At 42.3% G+C, this 15,877-nt stretch overlaps 1 protein-coding gene across 2 annotated transcripts in view; it reads left to right on the top strand.

The window, feature by feature from the left end:
- LOC128698567 (delta(14)-sterol reductase TM7SF2) overlaps window positions 1–15,877 on the top strand; it is an 81,405-nt gene that overhangs the window by 22,221 nt on the left and 43,307 nt on the right. The window contains exon 1 of one of the 2 annotated variants that reach the window (XM_070103804.1): window positions 3,119–3,256. The exons of the other annotated variant lie outside the window; for it this stretch is intronic. The gene's annotated coding sequence lies outside the window, so the exon portion shown is untranslated. Of the gene's footprint in view, window positions 1–3,118; window positions 3,257–15,877 lie in introns of those variants that run through there. 2 annotated transcript variants of the gene reach the window in all.

Raw genomic sequence — 15,877 nt, 5'->3', positions numbered from 1 at the left:
GATTAATTGCAAGTGCAGGAAACATAGATATTATTGCTATAACAGAGACCTGGCTCAATCTGAAAGATAGAGAGATGCCCTCTGAATGTCACATACAAGGCTATAAATTATTCCACACTGACAGGGTCAACAGAAAAGGTGGTGGAGTAGCGATGTATGTCAGAGACAATTTAAATTGTTGTGTTAGACAAGATATTAAATTAGAAGCGTCAGCCACTGAATCTGTTTGGTTACAGCTTCTCGAGGGCCGAGAAAAACTAATTTTGGGTGTGATTTACAGGGCCCCAAATCTTGATATGGAGTGCAGTAAACTTCTATGGGACGAAATTCGTAAGGCATCTACATACGAAAATGTTGTGGTAATGGGAGATTTCAACTATAGACAGATTGACTGGAGCAAATTGACAGGAAATTTAGAGTCAGGTGACTTTCTTGATACGATCCAGGATTGTTTTTTAAAACAGTTTGTGACAGAGCCAACTAGGGGAAATAAACTCCTTGACTTGGTTCTTGCCAGTAGGGAAACACTAATTAATAATCTTGAGGTTAATGATGAGCTTGGGGAAAGTGATCACAAATCACTCAGTTTTAATATATCATGGAATTCCCCTAATAATGGCAATCAAGTCTCCGTCCCTGACTTTCGCTTGGCTGATTTCATAGGACTGAAAAATTACTTAGGTGGGCTGAACTGGAATGACCTGACTAAGGGTCAGGTAGGTGGTGATGGTTGCCGATATGATGCTTTCCAGGGCATAGTTCTAGCTGCTCAGTCAAATTATGTTCCAAATAGGGAAATCAGATCAAACAAAAATGATCCTAAATGGATGAACAATAGATTAAAATATCTGATTGGTCAAAAGAGAGGCATATATAGGCAAATCAAAAGAGGAGAGGGGCAATTAGGAAATCAATATATTCAGTTAAAGAGAGAAATAAAAAAGGGAATTAGAAAAGCAAAAAGAGATTATGAGGTTAAAGTTGCAAGGGAATCGAAGACTAACCCAAAAGGATTCTTTCAGGTATACAGAAGTAAGATCAGGGACAAGATAGGCCCACTCAAAAGTTCCTCGGGTCAGCTCACTGACAGTGATAAGGAAATGTGTAGAATTTTTAACACATACTTCCTCTCAGTTTTTACACAGGAGGATACCAGCGATATTCCAGTAATGATAAATTATGTAGAACAGGACGATAATAAACTGCACGATTAGGGTCACAAGTGACATGGTCCTTAGGCAAATAGATAAATTAAAACCTAACAAATCCCCAGGCCCTGATGAACTGTATGCAAGGGTTCTAAAGGAATGTAAAGAGGAGCTTAGCACACCTTTGGCTAATCTTTTCAACATATCACTACAAACTGGCATGGTGCCAGATAAGTGGAAAATGGCAAATGTGATACCTATTTTCAAAACAGGTGACAGGTCCTTAGCTTCGAACTATAGACTAATAAGCCTAACCTCCATAGTGGGAAAATTTGTGGAATCAATAATTGCCGAGGCAGTTCGTAGCCACCTTGAAAAGCATAAATTAATCAACGAATCTCAGCATGGTTTTACAAAGGGGCGTTCCTGCCTTACGAATTTATTAACTTTTTTCACTAAGGTATTTGAGGAGGTAGATCATGGTAATGAATATGATATTGTGTATATGGACTTCAGTAAGGCTTTTGACAGGGTCCCACATCAGAGACTATTGAGGAAAATTAAAGCACATGGAATAGGAGGAGAAATTTTTTCCTGGATAGAGGCATGGTTGACAAATAGGCAGCAGAGAGTTTGCATAAATGGGGAGAAATCGGAGTGGGGAAGCGTCACGAGCGGTGTTCCACAGGGGTCAGTGTTGGGCCCCCTGCTGTTCACAATCTACATAAACGACATAGATGAGGGCATAAAGAGCGACATCGGCAAGTTTGCCGATGACACCAAAATAGGCCGTCGAATTCATTCTGACGAGGACATTCGAGCACTCCAGGAAGATTTGAATAGACTGATGCAGTGGTCGGAGAAGTGGCAGATGCAGTTTAATATAGACAAATGCAAAGTTCTAAATGTTGGACAGGACAATAACCATGCCACATGTAAACTAAATAATGTAGATCTTAATATTACGGATTGCGGAAAAAGATTTAGGAGTTCTGGTTAGCAGTAATCTGAAACCAAGACAACAGTGCATAAGTGTTCGCAATAAAGCTAATAGAATCCTTGGCTTCATATCTAGAAGCATAAATAATAGGAGTCCTCAGGTTGTTCTTCAACTCTATACATCTTTGGTTAGGCCTCATTTAGATTATGCTGCACAGTTTTGGTCACCGTATTACAAAATGGATATAAATTCTCTGGAAAATGTACAAAGGAGGATGACAAAGTTGATCCCATGTATCAGAAACCTTCCCTATGAGGATAGACTAAGGGCCCTGAATCTGCACTCTCTAGAAAGACGTAGAATTAGGGGGGATATGATTGAGGTGTATAAATGGAAGACAGGAATAAATAAAGGGGATGTAAATAGTGTGCTGAAAATATCTAGCCTAGACAGGACTCACAGCAATGGTTTTAAGTTGGAAAAATTCTGATTCAGGAAGGATATAGGAAAGTACTGGTTTGGTAATAGAGTTGTGGATGAGTGGAACAAACTCCCGAGTACAGTTATAGAGGCCAGAACGTTGTGTAGCTTTAAAAATAGGTTGGATAAATACATGAGTGGATGTGGGTGGGTGTGAGTCGGACCTGATAGCTTGTGCTACCAGGTCGGTTGCCGTGTTCCTCCCTTAAGTCAATGTGACCTGACCTGACTAGGTTGGGTGCATTGGCTTAAGCCGGTAGGAGACTTGGACCTGCCTCGCATGGGCCAGTAGGCCTTCTGCAGTGTTCCTTCGTTCTTATGTTCTTATGTAAGTAGGTCAGGTACTATGATCAGGTGCTTGAGCATGTATCACCTGCTGGTGTAGTGTGTTGCGGGGTAGAATAAATTTGGCAAGCACTTCTGAAACGCTAAAACTACCTCAGTTGTGGGCTACTGTGTCTGAAACCGTGATCAAGGCAGGCTCAATGCTGACGAGCATTTATACGGCAGAATTCATATTTGCGATAAATTATAATAATTAAATACTTCGTCATTATAATTATGTTATTTTCGTCGTACGTTTGATCTCATTTATAGTAATTGTGGCATAAATTTTAATTAAAACCTAACTGTTTACCATCCATGGAGGTGCACTTCACGTATGTTGACTAGCACTCTCATGCTGCTGGTAAGTACTTTACATTTGCTTCATAATCGATTCGTTGTGTCTTCAGGTGGACAGTGTTATTGACCACCCTCACCCATCTTTCTAATAATAATTTAATTAGTACTGTCTTAGCTGCATGTATATTGTGCACCGCATGTCTATCCTGAAGTGGGATGGATTGTGAAGGACCTGCTTAGTATGAACCAACAGGCCTGCTGCAGTGTTCCTCCTTTCTTATGTTCTTATGTATCAGAGCACAGAGAAAGGTACGTCTGCTTGGAGTCTACCCTTCAGGTAAACGTATTTCTAAACATACGTTTATTATTTGTTTTAATGACCGCTTGAGCTCCATCACTTGATCTTACTTGTATCTGTTCTCTAAATATTATTAGAAAAATTACCCCCTTCAAGGATAGGGGCCCATGATGATGAAAGGCTCTTAATTCAAGGAATTAGAGCTACCCTCCCCTTGTATCAAATCATATCACCATCACTCATCCCATTCCCATGCGAGTTGTATAACCCTAAGGTTTAGCGCTTCCCACGAATTTTAATGATACTGTAATAATAATGTTTTAGGTAAAAGGACACAAGTGAAGCTATTGTGACATTTTATTGTGGCAACGTTTCGCTCTCCATGAGCTTTACCAAGCCGTTACGTAACGGTAATTCTACCAACTTTAATACAGTAATAATGTGGCAGATGTTGCAACCGTACGACTTAGGTTACAAGCACTTTATTTGTTTCACATTGTGACTGATTATTATTTGCAGGAACTTGTAATAAAGTTGGTAGAATTACCGACAATATGTAAAGTAAAAGGACACAAGTGCAACTAATGTGACATTTTATTGTGGCAACGTTTCGCTTTCTAGGAGCTTTATCAAGCCGTGTGATGAATGGTTTTGAAAACCGACAAGTTGAAGAATTGAGACACTTATGCAACACATGGGAATCTTTATTGAAGAAACGTTTCGCCATGCAGTGGCTTCATCAGTCCAATACAAAGTAGAAGTGGGTAAGGAGAGTAGAAGTTTGAGGTAATCAGTCCCTCAACCTGGAATCGATGTGTTCAGTCCATCACTCTTGTAGGAAGTGCAGCATAGGGCCAGAGAGGTGGCTTATATACTGCGGTGAGATGAGTTGAAGCAGGAGGAGGCGGGATCACAGTGGGATGTATTGGACTGATGAAGCCACTGTGTGGCGAAACGTTTCTTCAGTAAAGATTCCCATATGTTGCATAAGTGTCTCAATTCTTCAATTTATCAAGCCGGCTTGATAAAGACGGAGAGGTGGCAGATGCAGTTTAATATAGACAAATGCAAAGTTCTAAATGTTGGACAGGACAATAACCATGCCACATATAAACTAAATAATGTAGATCTTAATATTACGGATTGCGAAAAAGATTTAGGAGTTCTGGTTAGCAGTAATCTGAAACCAAGAAAACAGTGCGTAAGTGTTCACAATAAAGCTAATAGAATCCTTGGCTTCATATCAAGAAGCATGGCTTGCTTCTGCAGTGTTTTAAAAATTGAGGTTGGAGAGTTGAAGGAGGAGGTCTTGCTTCTCCGGGAGGAGATTAGGAGGCTGAAGGTCCACCTCAATGGGTCTGAGAGAGAGTGTGAGGTGGCTGGAATTGTGGGAAATGAGGCTTCTAGCAGTGAGGTGCAGTCTGTCTCTCGCTGTGAGGAGGCTGTAGGTGGGGAGGTAGCAACGGCTACCAGCAGTGAGGTGCAGCCCAGCACCTGCTACAAGTGGCGAGTGGTTCACTGTAATGGGAGGCGCATCAGAGTAAGGAAAGTTAAGAGTAAAGATCTGAAGGTAGGAAATCGCTTCTCTGTTCTTCAGGATGAATGTACTTCAGTGGCCAGTGAAGGTAAGGATACTACTGCCCCTGCTAACAGAGGTAAGCGCATTCTTGTGGTTGGTGACTCTCAGGTAAGATATATTGACCATGCTTTTTGTAATAGGAATAAGAAGATGAGAGATAGAGTGTGCTTTCCTGGAGCTGGTGTTGGGGACATTGTCAACAGGCTGGATAATATCATGTCAGGTAATGGGAACAAGCCCATTATCTGTCTCAGTGCTGGTGGAAATGATATTGGGAAGGGTAGGAGAGAAGAGCTGCTAGATAAGTACAGGTCAGCTATAGATTTCATTAAGTCTAAGGGAGGGGTCCCAATCATATGTAGCATCTTGCCTAGAAGGGGAGTAGGAAATGAATGGTTGTCTAGGGCAATTGGTGTAAATTGCTGGCTAGACAGATACTGCAAGGAACTTGCAATCCCATTCATTGACAACTGAAACAACTTTTATGGCAAACAATATATGTATGCAAGGGATGGGGTACATCTCTCTGGGGCTGGGGTGGTAGCACTTGCAGACTCGATTGAGAAGGCCATTGGTGAAATGCCTATGATTTTAAACTGATAGAAGATAGAGGTATGGGTGTGTGTGGGAAACAAGCAGGTTGCAACACTAGGGTTTGAAACAGTAAATGTATAAAAGGCATTCAGCATGAAGTTATAAATAAAAACAATATATCAGGTCAGCAAACAAAGGGGGACAGCAGAGGGCAGCAAGGGACTAGCTCCCTTAAGGTTTACTATACTAATAGCAGGAGTGTAAGAAATAAGATAGATGAGCTAAGATTAATTGCAAGTGCAGGAAACATAGATATTATTGCTATACCAGAGACCTGGCTCAATCTGAAAGCTAGAGATATGCCCTCTGAATGTCACATACAAGGCTATAAATTATTCCACACTGACAGGGTCAACAGGAAAGGTGGTGGAGTAGCGATGTATGTCAGAGACAATTTAAATTGTTGTGTTAGACAAGATATTAAATTAGAAGCGTCAGCCACTGAATCTGTTTGGTTACAGCTTCTTGAGGGCCGAGAAAAACTAATTTTGGGTGTGATTTACAGGGCCCCAAATCTTGATAGGGAGTGCAGTAAACTTCTATGGGACGAAATTCGTAAGGCATCAACACACGAAAATGTTGTGCTAATGGGAGATTTCAACTATAGACAGATTGACTGGAGCAATTTGACAGGAAATTTAGAGTCAGGTGACTTTCTTGATACGATCCAGGATTGTTTTTTAAAACAGTTTGTGACAGAACCAACTAGGGAAAATAACCTCCTTGACTTGGTTCTTGCCAGTAGGGAAACTAATTAATAATCTTGAGGTTAATGATGAGCTTGGGGAAAGTGATCACAAATCACTCAGTTTTAATATATCATGGAATTTCCCTAATAATGGCAATCAAGTCTCTGTCCCTGACTTCCGCTTGGCTGATTTCAAAGGACTGAAAAATTACTTAGGTGGGCTGAACTGGAATGACCTGACTAAGGGTCAGGTAGGAAGTGATGGATGCCGATATGACGCTTTCCAGGGCATAGTTCTAGCTGCTCAGTCAAATTATGTTCCAAATAGGGAGATCAGATCAAACAAAAATGATCCTAAATGGATGAACAATAGATTAAAATATCTAATTGGTCAAAAGAGAGGCATATATAGGCAAATCGATATATTCAGTTAAAGATAGAAATAAAAAAAGGAATTAGAAAAGCAAAAAGAGATTATGAGGTTAAAGTTGCAAGAGATTCGAAGACTAACCCAAAAGGATTCTTTCGGGTATAAAGAAGTAAGATCAGGGACAAGATAGGCCCACTCAAAAGTTCCTCGGGTCAGCTCACTGACAGTGATAAGGAAATGTGTAGAAGTTTTAACACATACTTCCTCTCAGTTTTTACACAGGAGGATACCAGCGATATTCCAGAAATGATAAATTATATGGAACAGGACGATAATAAACTGTGCACGATTAGGGTCACAAGTGACATGGTCCTCAGCCAAATAGATAAATTAAAACCTAACAAATCCCCAGGGTATCTTGGTACAGACCATCAACTTCGACAACCTCTACTAGTGAGAACGGCTGGGTTTGAGAGGGACCTGCCCTCCCAAAGCAACCTACGTCTCACCTCCTGGCACTATATAAGGCTCCATCCTGTCACTTCAACTTCATATTGTTTCAGACAACGGAACAATGCTCTTCTCCAGACTGAGGGACTGACCACCTCAAAACTTTAAGGGTGATGGACTGATTACATCGTCTTCAAGTATCTTCTGCTTCTATCAACTTTTCTGTACTCGACTGAAGAAGCCTACTGTGCAGGCGAAACGTTTCGAAATAAAGATACCTAACTGTTGCATATGTGTCTTACCTAACAATACTGGTGATGTCCTTGATGGTCGTGGTTGTGGAGGTAGATACTTGGAATGATGACTTGAAAAAGCCCACTGTGTGGGTGAAACGTTGTCAATAAAGGATCACATTATACTGCATTTGTGTTTATATTTCCATATCCATCCTGTAATACGGTGACCAAAACTGTGCAGCATAATCTAAATGAGGCCTAACCAAGGATGTATAGAGTTGAAGAACAACCTGAGGACTCCTATTATTTATGCTTCTTGATATGAAGCCAAGGATTCTATTAGCTTTATTGTTAGGTAAGACACATATGCAACAGTTAGGTATCTTTATTTCGAAACGTTTCGCCTACACAGTAGGCTTCTTCAGTCGAGTACAGAAAAGTTGATAGAAGCAGAAGATACTTGAAGACGATGTAATCAGTCCATCACCCTTAAAGTTTTGAGGTGGTCAGTCCCTCAGTCTGGAGAAGAGCATTGTTCCATAGAATGAAACAATATGGAGATGAAGTGACAGGATGGAGCCTTATATCAACTTTTCTGTACTCGACTGAAGAAGCCTACTGTGTAGGCGAAACGTTTCGAAATAAAGATACCTAACTGTTGCATATGTGTCTTACCTAACAACCTGTCGGTATTTTATACCATTTTAATGTTCAATCTGTCAGACACTGCAACACAAGGGTATCTTGGTACAGACCTACAATCAACTTCTACAACCTCTACTAGTGAGAACGGCTGGATTTGAGAGGGACCTGACCTCCCAACATCTGAGTTCTTACCTCTTCTAGTGACCTACGTCTCACCTCTTGGCGCTATATAAGGCTCCATCCTGTCACTTCATCTCCATATTGAAGAATGAGACATCATCTGTCGCACCATGCCCTCATCCAGGCACTCCCATCCAGTTCCTGCTTAAGGTCCGCGATACGCATCCGATGCTTCCACCGATGTCAAACGTTTGCAAGAGCAAATCAGGATGTTGCACAAGTGTCTTAACTTTCATCTTGTCGGTATTGTATACCTATCTTGCACAACTTCACATTTTCTTGCTCGTGTCAAATCATTTTAATCTTTACTAATTACTATCGAAGAAACGATACCTGAAGCTCACATAGTTGCTGAAGCTATTGAATGTCCTGAGGGCTTCACCTCCTGTACCTAGAAGTAGGTAGGTAGGCGAAGACTGTCAGTTCGGGTTCACAGATTTCGTTACAGTATGGGCCAGTAGGCCTGCTTCAGTGCTTCTTCCTTCTTTTATTCTGTGACTGGTTTCGAGAGTCTTCCTACTTCCGCAGCCCGGCCTAGGACCAGGCTTTTCTGGTACCTGGCATACTAACCTAACTCAAATCCCCGTGTAATTTAATATGACGGCGAAAGCTTACTCTTGTTCCTTCAGTGTAACTATAATAAATGTTGAATAGAGTAGCCGCAATCTACAGGCGTTCCCAGTTAAAAAAAAAAAAAAACTATATTCACCTAGCCTACCCTTGTCTTAGAGGGCAAAAAACACAAACACCGATTTCCTAAAGCCTTAGTCAGTATCACTCGACCCCAGAATCGTGCAAATGTGTACACAAAAATCCAAGACCCCCATTATGTCAACACTGGATGCCTCAAACACGTGTTAGAGCTGTAAGGTAAGACATATAAACAAAGCCAGAGGCACTGGAACAGCACACACAGTAGGCTTTACCAGCCGAATACAGGCAGGAACAGCAGCGTGAAGACGACAGGGTCAGCCCATCACTTAAAGTCGAGACTGTTACCAGAGCCCTGCTCGAGGTCAGGAATTATTCGATCACACAGTGCGATTTCAATGTCGAAGGAGAGGCAGGTAGCAGCAGCAGCAGCAGGAGAGGTGTTCGAGAGGAACATGATCCCTTCAGATCCACCTTCTCATTTGAAAGCTTGTCCAAGGTGTTTTGTAATAAGATGACGTGTTGCAGTGTTCGATGAACATCGTGTCGGTATCACCGACAGGTTGTAGTACATGCAATAGCCAGACAATCTTTAGCTCTCCACCAAAGCCGCTTACACAGTAGGTGAACAGCAGAACAGAGACAGAAGACACGATGTAACACCATCACTCTCTAGTCGTATTTGAGGTTGTCAGATTCTTTCGGCTCGCAGTTCATAGCAACCACCTGAGATCGCGACAGCGGAGACTTCAATACTAGGGAAAGAGGCAGGCAGCAGTAGCAGCAGCAGCAGCAAGGCAGACGAGGTGTCGCGTCCTCCAGATCCTACCAAAACTAGCAGCTTTAAAATAAGATACTGAGCGTGCCGTGTTCGACAAGATGAACATCGTCGGTATAGTTGTCAATGACAGGCGCAAGACACATATGCGTCGTTGTGACGTTCCTTTGCTTCCGAATGCCGCCTACGACAGTAGAATAAAGTGGTGGTGGAACAGCAGAGATGTGAAGACGACAACAGTCCATCACCTTGGGTCAGAATTTGAGCCGTTTGACTCGCCTGAGACTAGCCCGAGATCAGCGACAGCGCGAGACTAAACAGGCCAGTCGATGAGAGGTGCAGGGCAGCAGCAGCAGCAGTAGCAGAGGGTCGAGATCGCGTCTTCAGACCCCAACCCCACCTTGGACAAGCTTTTCAAGTGAGAAGGGTTGGATCTGAGAGGGACATGACCTCTCAGTTGCCTCTCACTACTACTACTACTACTACTACTACTACTACCCTGCACCTCTCCTTCCGACAGTATTTAAGTCTCCGCACTGTCGCTTGATCTTCAGATAGTTCCTGACTATGGAACTGAACTTCTCCAGGCCGAGGGTCTGACAACCTCAAATTCTACGACTTTAAGGGTGATGGACTGATTACATCGTCTTCACATCTCTACTGTTCCTGCCTACTTTCTGTATTCGACTGAAGAAGCCTACTGTGTAGGCGAAACGTTTCGGAATAAAGTTGTCTAACTGTTGCATATGTGTCTTACCTTACAACCTGTCGGTATTGTATACCATTTTGATGTTCATCTTGTCAGACACTGCAACACGTGGCATCTTGGTACAGAAAACACCTTGGACAAGCTTTTCAAGTGAGAAGGGTTGGATCTGAGAGGGACATGACCTCTCAGTTGCCTCTCACTACTACTACTACTACTACTACTACTACTACCCTGCACCTCTCCTTCCGACAGTATTTAAGTCTCCGCACTGTCGCTTGATCTTCAGATAGTTCCTGACTATGGAACTGAACTTCTCCAGGCCGAGGGTCTGACAACCTCAAATTCTACGACTTTAAGGGTGATGGACTGATTACATCGTCTTCACATCTCTACTGTTCCTGCCTACTTTCTGTATTCGACTGAAGAAGCCTACTGTGTAGGCGAAACGTTTCGGAATAAAGTTGTCTAACTGTTGCATATGTGTCTTACCTTACAACCTGTCGGTATTGTATACCATTTTGATGTTCATCTTGTCAGACACTGCAACACGTGGCATCTTGGTACAGAAAACACCTTGGACAAGCTTTTCAAGTGAGAAGGGTAGGATCTGAGAGGGACATGACCTCTCAGTTGCCTCTCACTACTACTACTACTACTACTACTACTACTACCCTGCACCTCTCCTTCCGACAGTATTTAAGTCTCCGCACTGTCGCTTGATCTTCAGATAGTTCCTGACTATGGAACTGAACTTCTCCAGGCCGAGGGTCTGACAACCTCAAATTCTACGACTTTAAGGGTGATGGACTGATTACATCGTCTTCACATCTCTACTGTTCCTGCCTACTTTCTGTATTCGACTGAAGAAGCCTACTGTGTAGGCGAAACGTTTCGGAATAAAGTTGTCTAACTGTTGCATATGTGTCTTACCTTACAACCTGTCGGTATTGTATACCATTTTGATGTTCATCTTGTCAGACACTGCAACACGTGGCATCTTGGTACAGAAAACACCTTGGACAAGCTTTTCAAGTGAGAAGGGTTGGATCTGAGAGGGACATGACCTCTCAGTTGCCTCTCACTACTACTACTACTACTACTACTACTACTACCCTGCACCTCTCCTTCCGACAGTATTTAAGTCTCCGCACTGTCGCTTGATCTTCAGATAGTTCCTGACTATGGAACTGAACTTCTCCAGGCCGAGGGTCTGACAACCTCAAATTCTACGACTTTAAGGGTGATGGACTGATTACATCGTCTTCACATCTCTACTGTTCCTGCCTACTTTCTGTATTCGACTGAAGAAGCCTACTGTGTAGGCGAAACGTTTCGGAATAAAGTTGTCTAACTGTTGCATATGTGTCTTACCTTACAACCTGTCGGTATTGTATACCATTTTGATGTTCATCTTGTCAGACACTGCAACACGTGGCATCTTGGTACAGAAAACACCTTGGACAAGCTTTTCAAGTGAGAAGGGTTGGATCTGAGAGGGACATGACCTCTCAGTTGCCTCTCACTACTACTACTACTACTACTACTACTACTACCCTGCACCTCTCCTTCCGACAGTATTTAAGTCTCCGCACTGTCGCTTGATCTTCAGATAGTTCCTGACTATGGAACTGAACTTCTCCAGGCCGAGGGTCTGACAACCTCAAATTCTACGACTTTAAGGGTGATGGACTGATTACATCGTCTTCACATCTCTACTGTTCCTGCCTACTTTCTGTATTCGACTGAAGAAGCCTACTGTGTAGGCGAAACGTTTCGGAATAAAGTTGTCTAACTGTTGCATATGTGTCTTACCTTACAACCTGTCGGTATTGTATACCATTTTGATGTTCATCTTGTCAGACACTGCAACACGTGGCATCTTGGTACAGAAAACACCTTGGACAAGCTTTTCAAGTGAGAAGGGTTGGATCTGAGAGGGACATGACCTCTCAGTTGCCTCTCACTACTACTACTACTACTACTACTACTACTACCCTGCACCTCTCCTTCCGACAGTATTTAAGTCTCCGCACTGTCGCTTGATCTTCAGATAGTTCCTGACTATGGAACTGAACTTCTCCAGGCCGAGGGTCTGACAACCTCAAATTCTACGACTTTAAGGGTGATGGACTGATTACATCGTCTTCACATCTCTACTGTTCCTGCCTACTTTCTGTATTCGACTGAAGAAGCCTACTGTGTAGGCGAATTTCGGAATAAAGTTGTCTAACTGTTGCATATGTGTCTTACCTTACAACCTGTCGGTATTGTATACCATTTTGATGTTCATCTTGTCAGACACTGCAACACGTGGCATCTTGGTACAGAAAACACCTTGGACAAGCTTTTCAAGTGAGAAGGGTTGGATCTGAGAGGGACATGACCTCTCAGTTGCCTCTCACTACTACTACTACTACTACTACTACTACTACCCTGCACCTCTCCTTCCGACAGTATTTAAGTCTCCGCACTGTCGCTTGATCTTCAGATAGTTCCTGACTATGGAACTGAACTTCTCCAGGCCGAGGGTCTGACAACCTCAAATTCTACGACTTTAAGGGTGATGGACTGATTACATCGTCTTCACATCTCTACTGTTCCTGCCTACTTTCTGTATTCGACTGAAGAAGCCTACTGTGTAGGCGAAACGTTTCGGAATAAAGTTGTCTAACTGTTGCATATGTGTCTTACCTTACAACCTGTCGGTATTGTATACCATTTTGATGTTCACGTGTTAGAGCTCATCACTTGAGTGTTGTATATATGGAATTACAGAGCTCACGCGTTGCTACTCTTGTGTTGAGAGATACTTGCAATGGGGAGACGACCGGTAGAACAAAGTCCATAGACATTCTCTTCCTCTAAATATGTGGATGAATTCTGACAGCACAGCTGCAATGCTATATAACTGAATTGCTCATTTCACAGAATAATCATGTTTCTTTTTAATTATCGAAAAAGAGATCAATGAATTGCTTTACTCTCATTATTAAGACTTTCTTACCTACTTTTCAGTAGGTAAAAAAAGTCCTCGTGGAGTTCATTCAGCTGTTGCCCCCACGGCGAGACATACTCAACGACCGCCGGCTTGCTAGTCGGACTCAAGTGATCTTCATAGCTAGAACTATCTATCCACTGGGAGCTGATACTGTCCCTTAGTGACCTTTGAAGTTTCTTTTCCGCGCACAGGATGATCATAGGGTGCATAATAAAAAGCCGCCGTTGGTGGCAATAATTAAAATAATTACATTGTTGGGGAGTATACATGAGCGCGCGCGCACGAACGTCTGTAATGTGTGGCCTGGGGGAGGGGGGCGTGAGGTGGGTGACCTCACATTCTTGTCTGCCATCCACACTACCAACGAAAAGTGTCACACAGTCAATGAAGCTGAAGCCTCGTACATAAGAACGAAGGAACACTGCAGAAGGCCTACTGGCCCATGAGAGGCAGGTCCAAGTCTCCTACCGGTTTAAGCCAATGCACCCAACCTAGTCAGGTCAGGTCACATTGACTTAAGGGAGGAACACGGCAACCGACCTGGTAGCACAAGCTATCAGGTCCAACTCACACCCACCCACATCCACTATGTATTTATCCAACCTATTTTTAAAGCTACACAACGTTCTGGCCTCTATAACTGTACTTGGGAGTTTGTTCCACTCATCCACAACTCTATTACCAAACCAGTACTTTCTTATATCCTTCCTGAATCTGAATTTTTCCAACTTAAAACCATTGCTGCGAGTCCTGTCTAGGCTATATATTTTCAGCACACTATTTACATCCCCTTTATTTATTCCTGTCTTCCATTTATACACCTCAATCATATCCCCCCTAATTCTACGTCTTTCTAGAGAGTGCAGATTCAGGGCCCTTAGTCTATCCTCATAGGGAAGGTTTCTGATACATGGGATCAACTTTGTCATCCTCCATTGTACATTTTCCAGAGCATTTATATCCATTCTGTAATACGGTGACCAAAACTGTGCAGCATAATCTAAATGAGGCCTAACCAAGGATGTATAGAGTTGAAGAACAACCTGAGGACTCCTATTATTTATGCTTCTTGATATGAAGCCAAGGATTCTATTAGCTTTATTGCGAACACTTATGCACTGTTGTCTTGGTTTCAGATTACTGCTAACCAGAACTCCTAGATCTTTTTCACAATCCGTAATATTAAGATCTACATTATTTAGTTTATATGTGGCATGGTTATTGTCCTGTCCAACATTTAGAACTTTGCATTCGTCTATATTAAACTGCATCTGCCACTTCTCCGACCACTGCATCAGTCTATTCAAATCTTCCTGGAGTGCTCTAATGTCCTCGTCAGAATGAATTCGACGGCCTATTTTGGTGTCATCGGCAAACTTGCTGATGTCGCTCTTTATGTCCTCATCTATGTCGTTTATGTAGATTGTGAACAGCAGGGGGCCCAACACTGACCCCTGTGGAACACCGCTCGTGACGCTTCCCCACTCTGATTTCTCCCCATTTATGCAAACTCTCTGCTGCCTATCTGTCAACCATGCCTCTATCCAGGAAAAAATTTCTCCTATTCCATGTGCCTTAATTTTCCTCAATAGTCTCTGATGTGGGACCCTGTCAGAAGCCTTACTGAAGTCCATATACACAATATCATATTCATTACCATGATCTACCTCCTCAAATGCCTTAGTGAAAAAAGTTAATAAATTCGTAAGGCAGGAACGCCCCTTTGTAAAACCATGCTGAGATTCGTTGATTAATTTATGCTTTTCAAGGTGGCTATGAACTGCCTCAGCAATTATTGATTCCATAAATTTTCCCACTATGGAGGCTAGGCTTATTGGTCTATAGTTGGAAGCTAAGGACCTGTCACCTGCTTTGAAAATAGGTATCACATTTGCCATTTTCCACTTATCTGGCACCATGCCAGTTTGTAGTGATATGTTGAAAAGATTAGCCAAAGGTTTGCTAAGCTCCTCTTTACATTCCTTTAGAACCCTTGCATACAGTTCATCAGGGCCTGGGGATTTGTTAGGTTTTAATTTATCTATTTGCCTAAGGACCATGTCACTTGTGACCCTAATCGTGCAGTTTATTATCGTCCTGTTCTACATAATTTATCATTACTGGAATATCGCTGGTATCCTCCTGTGTAAAAACTGAGAGGAAGTATGTGTTAAAAATTCTACACATTTCCTTATCACTGTCAGTGAGCTGACCCGAGGAACTTTTGAGTGGGCCTATCTTGTCCCTGGTCTTACTTCTGTATACCTGAAAGAATCCTTTTGGGTTAGTCTTCGATTCTCTTGCAACTTTAGCCTCATAATCTCTTTTTGCTTTTCTAATTCCCTTTTTTATTTCTCTCTTTAACTGAATATATCGATTTCTTAATTGCCCCTCTCCTCTTTTGATTTGCCTATATATGCCTCTCTTTTGACCAATCAGATATTTTAATCTATTGTTCATCCATTTAGGATCATTTTTGTTTGATCTGATTTCCCTATTTGGAACATAA

Source organism: Cherax quadricarinatus, chromosome 88 (genome assembly GCF_038502225.1).
Source record: "Cherax quadricarinatus isolate ZL_2023a chromosome 88, ASM3850222v1, whole genome shotgun sequence".
Taxonomy (NCBI): Eukaryota; Metazoa; Arthropoda; class Malacostraca; order Decapoda; family Parastacidae; genus Cherax; species Cherax quadricarinatus.
The sequence above is the reverse complement of the archived record's forward strand: the minus strand, read 5'-3'. Positions and strand labels throughout refer to the sequence as shown.